We start from the raw sequence: 6847 nt of genomic DNA, 5'->3' as shown, positions 1-6847 counted from the left end.
AAAGAAAGGAAAACTCTCATTCACGTATTCCTAAAATAAAAATTATAAGATGAGAAAAAAAAGTTACTGGAAAACAATTATTTTTTCAGAAGAGGCAAAAATTAAAGATTAATAAAAGTTTTAGAAGGGAAAAAAATTATATATATATATATATATATATATATATATATATATATAAGGTAACAAAAAACAAAAAACAAGCAAAAAAAAAGAAAAGAAGAAGAAGAAAAAAAAAAAAGAAAAAAAAGTCTTTTGATTTTTTTTGGGGGGGGCAGGAGTGGGAAGAATCCTGTATCTCCCTTTTGTCTGCAACCAGTCTCTTGTTGGAGTCTCTGGTCAGCTTGAGGTCCTGTGGCTTGATTGGTTTCTTAAGTTGGTTGGTTGGAAGAGGCAGAAAAATGCTCTGCTTTACCCAAGATTTTGAGATCCCCCTCCCAGGTTAGTTTTCTGGGAGGGTGGTCTGCTTTGAGAGTCACAAAAGAGGGGGATGTGGTGATGAGGCTAGGTTCTGGGTAGAATTGAGGCCTTTCAACAAACAGTAGCTTTTCCCTGGGGCTATTTTGTGATAAAGCTCACAGCGCCCAGCCTGGAGCCATTCTCAGGGTTTCTGTTTTTCAATTGATTGTGGTGGCTGCTAGAGGGAGGGGCAGCCTCTGGCTCTGGTTACCCAGTGAGGCAAGGCACTCCGATGGCTGGCGCCTGAGCTGGGTGACTTTTCCCTGGATGGAGCTGAGTCTGGCAGGTCACTTCGCCGTTAAGTTCTTGTGACCTGCTAAATGACTCATTTTATTCCAAGGCCTGAGCTGGAGCTAGCAGCTCCTCCGAGCTTTGTCGGTATCCAAGATGGAGATCACAGGTGCTGGGGGGGGAGGGGTGGCCTTCCTTCCTCTGCTCCCTGAGGAGTGAGGACGTCGGGCTTGTACTCACGCCGAGTCTTGGATCTTGGGTCGTCTCTGGTCTGCAAACAGCAGGATGAAGATGTTCGCTCCTTGTTGGTTCTTGTTGGTGTTGAGTAGAATCTGCTTGTCCGCTGCGTCTGGCTCCTTCGTCCCCGACTCTCTGTGTCTCAGGTATGACTCCGCGGCGGTGGTCGCTGCCGCCGGAGCGGCAGCTGATGCGTTTCCTTGGCTTCTTCTCTCTTGTCTAACTCTCTGTCCTGTGATGGCACACTTGGTGTGATTCTCTGGCTTAGGACTGTTGACTGGAACTCTAAAACTACTTTCTATGCGAGAGCTTATTCAGATTCCAGCTTCTCCTCCGCCATCTTCCCGGAACTCATCCAGGAGGCTGATTTCTGAAGATCAGAGTTCAAAGTCAGATCGGCAGGAAAGTCTGTGAGAATTTTATCTCCAATTAAGCACCAGAAAACCAGAAAGTGGTGATCTGGCTCAAGTGGCAAAGTGCACACCTTGAGCTGAAGAACTCCGGGATCATGCCCATGCCTATAATTCAGGGATAGGCTCTAGGTCCAGAGATCAGGCCCCATGACCATCAAAACAAAAATAAACAAATGGGGAAAATGTTAGGTAAATTTGAACTTATTTTAGTTTCTAGGAATTCAGGAAATGCTGGGATAATAGAAGTACAATGTATTTCATTATATTTGGATTTGAGATCAATGGGTACAATGATTCCTTTTATGGAATAAGATAGGTTCAGAGATAAGAGTGAGAAATTCTGTAGGGTTTTGGAAAACCTGCAATTCATTTCAAGAATTACAAGTGGAATTTTAGTTAGGATAACACAAATTGAGCATTTTTCATAAATTTCAGAATTGGGATAGCATTAGTGTCAAGGTTATGGTTAGGATTCCAGCCATGCTTAGGGTTACAGAGAAGGAAAATATGGGGCTCAAATTGAAGGTAAATTTTAGAATAAGCCTGGTAAGAATTAGAGTGAATGTCAACTAGAGTATTGCTACTAATATTAGAATTTACTTGCAATTAGGCTTATGTTTATTCTCAGTGTTCCAGTTAAGATTAAGTTCGGGTTAGAAAATGACTAAGATATTGGAAAAAAATTGAAACCTATGTTTGGAAGGCTTATTTGAATCGTTAGAATTAGTGAAAACTAGTGTACTTGTGTGAGTATAAGTATTGACATATAATTGGGATTAAGATCAGGGTCAGCATTTTGTTCTGATTATGATTAGTGTTATGAATGGGAATTTTTTGTATAAAATTGAGTTTTCACTAACAAATAGAAGCAAAAAATGTCAGGCTGAATAGTTACTAGAGCATTATCATTATATTTATTTCTCAGTGATCATTCTTGTAATGATTAATGATAGTTTTCCAGCCAGGTTTAAGTTGAGAGTTAGCTTTAAGTAATGGACTAGATGGTAAGTAAATCTGAAACTGTTTTAGGATACAGTAGTTTAGGAAAGGTAGATCAACGGATAATACAGTATTTTTAATGATAAGAGAATTTGAGGAGAAATAACATAATGGTTCAGGTTAGGGAAGAAGATAACATTAGAGGTAGAGTCAGGAAATTTTTGGGAATTAGGGTAAATTGAAATTCATTTCCATAGTGCAAATTGGAGTTTTCGATAGAATGAATAAAAACTAGAGCATTTTTCTTAAACATTAATATTGGACTCTCATTAGGTGGAAAGTTAGGTTTCAGTTCCAGCTAGTCTTAGTTTTAGCATTAGGCAAATGGAAAATTTAGGGTCAAACTGGAAGTAACTCTTCAAATAACAAGTCAAGTTAGAATTAGGATGAATATGAAATAGGAAACTGATAATAATATTAGGATTAGGGTATGATTAATGTGAGGGTTAGCCTAAATGTTCCAGTTAGGATTCAGGTTAGAAAAATGGCAAGATATTGAATAAAACTACAAACTACTTTAAGAAAGATGAGTAGAAACAAAAATGGGAAGAATAAAATCTAATGTATTTGTGTGGTTTTTGCATCCAAAGGCAATCGGTTCTAGGGTTAGGGTTATTTTTCTAATTGATGAACTAATGAATTAAAGGCACAATTATTTCATTCTTACAAACCAAGACAGTCAAGATTTTGAAAATAAACTCAATTTTTTGCATGAAAATGTGTCTTGTAAGCAGGATTAAATAATAATGAACAGGGTGTCATTTATTAAAATTAGGTAAGTTGATGATACATCCAAACACATAGGATAGTAACTCAAACATGTTACTGGGAGAACAGATATTCTACTTGCTCTAACTGAGAAATATGTATGTGTATGTGTGTGGGGGGGGAGTGGGTGTGTACCCCCACAGGTTTTCAACTCAGGCATGAGTATTTTTGTTATCTTAGTCTATGCAAAGATGGGACTAAACCACATAGCCACAGGTCTTCTTCTGTCTTTTTAGTATTTAATTTGAGATACAGATCTCATGGATTTTCCTGTCTGGACTTACTCTTCTTTTCCCCAGAAATCCTTGATTAGTGTTAGTGTGGCTGCTACCACAAAGTGACAATTCATTAAACTGGGAGCAATATGGAAGTGCTTGTACAATATGTAAAGTAACCAGTTCATTAATTTTGGAGAATCACATTAGATTGCCTCCAAACAAATTGTTTCTGATGAGTTTATGTGAAGCCGAAAGCATAATCAAAACCTACTAGCTACAATTTATGAAGTAACACATATTTATTGTGTAGAATATGTACAATGAATTACATCCTGAATCAAAAGTCTTTCTTGGTTTGATACTTTAAAAAAATCAGAAATAGAGTGTCATTTAAATGAAGTCCAGACTGGAGGCCTGTAGCGAGCAGGAGAGCATCTGCTCAGTAAGCACAAGGCATGGAGCCCAACCCCCAGGACCATAAAGGAAGAAATAGAAGAAAGTGAAAGTGTAGGAGAAAGAGGAAAGGAAAGCAAGAAGAAGGGGCAAGAGAAGAGGAAGGGCATAGCAGGAGGAAGAAGAAAAGGTACAGGGAGAAAGTCGAGGGGAGGAGAGAAGGAAAAGGGAAACAGGACCCTGGGGAAAAGAGCAGGAGAGGAGACAGGAAGAGGAAGATAAATGCAATATAACAACAAGAATTCTTGGAAAATATTTTGCATAAGTGATCTGCAGGATTATTTTCTAATCAGAGAGAGAGATACTACAACGACAATATGGGTGATACCTGTTGCTCGGTCATTTTATTCTTTTTCTCCAGTGAGGAGATCAAAACAAATCCTGAGTTTGGTGTTTTACAGATACACTTCAGGATTTCTTTTTCATGAATCAAACATGGGAAAGATCTAGATGCAATCACCCTTAACCTTAAAAAGAATAGAAGCTATATGTATTTGCATTACTGTGTATGAAGAAATTCTGGAGATTTCTGGCTAATTCAGAGGGCCTCATGCCAAAATATAGGGCAAGAGGAAAGTAAAACTGTTTTTAAAGTGTAATAGGTTATAATTTATGCAAACTTTTATTCGATGTCTTTCCTTTTTATTTCTTTTTGCCAGTTGTTCAGTGCTGCTGCAAGGCTGCCTTTTCAAGTCACCACATGAGGATGTGAGGGCGATCTGGCCACAACATCTGTCACCCCATTGATTGCCACAGTTGATTCTGCTGATCTGGCTGGTTAGGCAGGTATCCCCTTCCTCCCTCACCACTACATTTGCGTCCCTCCCGAAGCTGCGAGCTCGGTCGAAGAGGACGACCATCCCCGATAGAGGAGGATCTTTTCAGACCACAACAGAATAAACTTAGAATTAAACAGCTAAAGCAAAAAAAGATCAAACCCATGAAGAGTGAACAACACACTGCTTTATCACCAGTGGGGCACTGAAGAGATTAGAATGGAAATCTGAAAGTTTCTGGAATATAACAAAAATGAACACACATAATGAGCTCCTCTGGGACATATTAAATTCAGTACTTAGTGGAAAATGTATAGGTTTGAATGCCTACATCAAGCAATTGCGGAAATCTCAAATCAATATTTTAATTATGTACCTCAAGCTTTCTTGAAAAAAGGAAAAAGGCCAAAGCCAAGTAGACAGAAACAAATAAAAAAATTAAATCAAAAATAACTAAATAAAGACAAAGATCAACAAAACAGACCTGATTTTTTCAATAAATTAACAGACTTGACAAACCCTTACCAAAGCTGACTAAAAAGAGAGCTTATGTAGATAGAAAGATAAGTAGGAAACACACAGATTGGGAGAAGATCTTCAGTTGCTCTGCAACATACAATGGCCTCATATCTCAAATATTCTTAGAGGCCCAAAAGTTAACCCTCCCCAAAAAACAAATCCTTAAAGAACTGCAACCCTCATAATATAAGGGGGCTTAAGATTTAAAAAGAGACCTCTCTGAAGAAGAAATATGAATGACCAATGGACACATGAAGAATTATGGAACATTTCTGGCCATAAAAGAATTGCAAATCAAAGCAACATTGAGATTCCACTTCACCCCAGTTAGAAGGACCATTATGAAGAAAATTAATAATAACAGATGCTGGGCTGGTGGGGAATGGGGCCAAAAAGGAACATCACTGGCCTGGTGGAGAATGTGGCCAAAAAGGAACATTACTGCACTATTGGAGGAAATGTAAACACTGTTAAAAATGTACGCATTACTTATGTAACTGTAACCCACTCCTCTGTATATCTCCTTCATAATAAAAAATACCCAAAGCAATAAGAGAACTCACCCAAATAGAGAAAATTAAAGACAAAAATGAGACCAAACAACAGATATAAGCAAAATTTAGAATGATATAAGAGAGAACTTTGAAAACCTTATGCCTATCTCCTGGAGAATCCTGGAGAAATAGATGCTTTCCTATACTCAATCTGAACCAAGGAGTAACACATAAGAAGAAATGAAAATGAAATGTCAATAAACCACATTCCATTCAACAAAAATCTAGGACTCAATGAATGTACTCAATGAAATTAAGGCCTGCGTAGAACTTACAATACACAGATCTAAGTCTTTAATGGAATAGAAAGGGAAATGGAATTATCAAACACATTCTATGAAGCTAGAATTAGACTCTTCGCCAAATCACATAGGGACTCACCAAAAAAGAAAACTATGAACCCACCTCTTTGACAAGCAATGATGCAGAACTTCTTAATAAAATTCTCACCAACCAATTTCAGCAACTAATAGAAAAGTTATATTGTATCATCAAATAGGATTCATCCTAAGATACAATTGGATTCAATATTCTTGTCAATAAACATCATACAAACCATCAGCAGAAGAAGGGACAAGAAACACATGATTGTCTGTAGGGATGTAGAAATAGCTTTTAACAATCTCCAATACAACTTTATGATTAAAAGGTCTGAGAAGCTAGAAATACATGGAACATTCCTCAATATAATACATAGTATGTATATGGCAGAGATAATTAGCATTTACCTAACGGTGGAAGCATGAAGACATTAAAATCAGGAATGAGAAAAGGATGTGCACTCTCTCTACTACTCTTCAATATGGTAGTGGACTTTATAGCAAGAGCAATAGGCAAGAGAATAACATAAGTATTCAAATCATTTTTTTCCTTTCTTGCAATTGTTTCTAACATATTTATAAGACGATTTCTTTGTTGCTTTGTATGTCCCTCCCCCATGGTATAATCCATGCTTTCACAGTATTTGATGTTGGTATAATTTGTGGAGGGGAAGGGAAAAAAAGAAATCATTTAATTAGGGATACAGGTGGACCCATTGGAAAATGAGATGTACAAGTCTTTATGTCGAAAAACGAATTTTACAATTTTGGTGGGGGGTGGGGTAAGGCTTGGGTTGGGTGGGGGGAGTATGGGAAGGTATGGGAAGGAGAAACAAAGAGGAGGCAACAATGCTTGATAAGAAATGTACATGTTATCTTGCCCGTGTAGTTGTAACTCTTCGG

The sequence above is a fragment of the Dipodomys merriami genome, unplaced genomic scaffold, assembly GCF_024711535.1.
Source record: "Dipodomys merriami isolate MVZ:Mamm:240054 unplaced genomic scaffold, mDipMer1.0.p SCAF_327, whole genome shotgun sequence".
Taxonomy (NCBI): Eukaryota; Metazoa; Chordata; class Mammalia; order Rodentia; family Heteromyidae; genus Dipodomys; species Dipodomys merriami.
The sequence above is the reverse complement of the archived record's forward strand: the minus strand, read 5'-3'. Positions refer to the sequence as shown.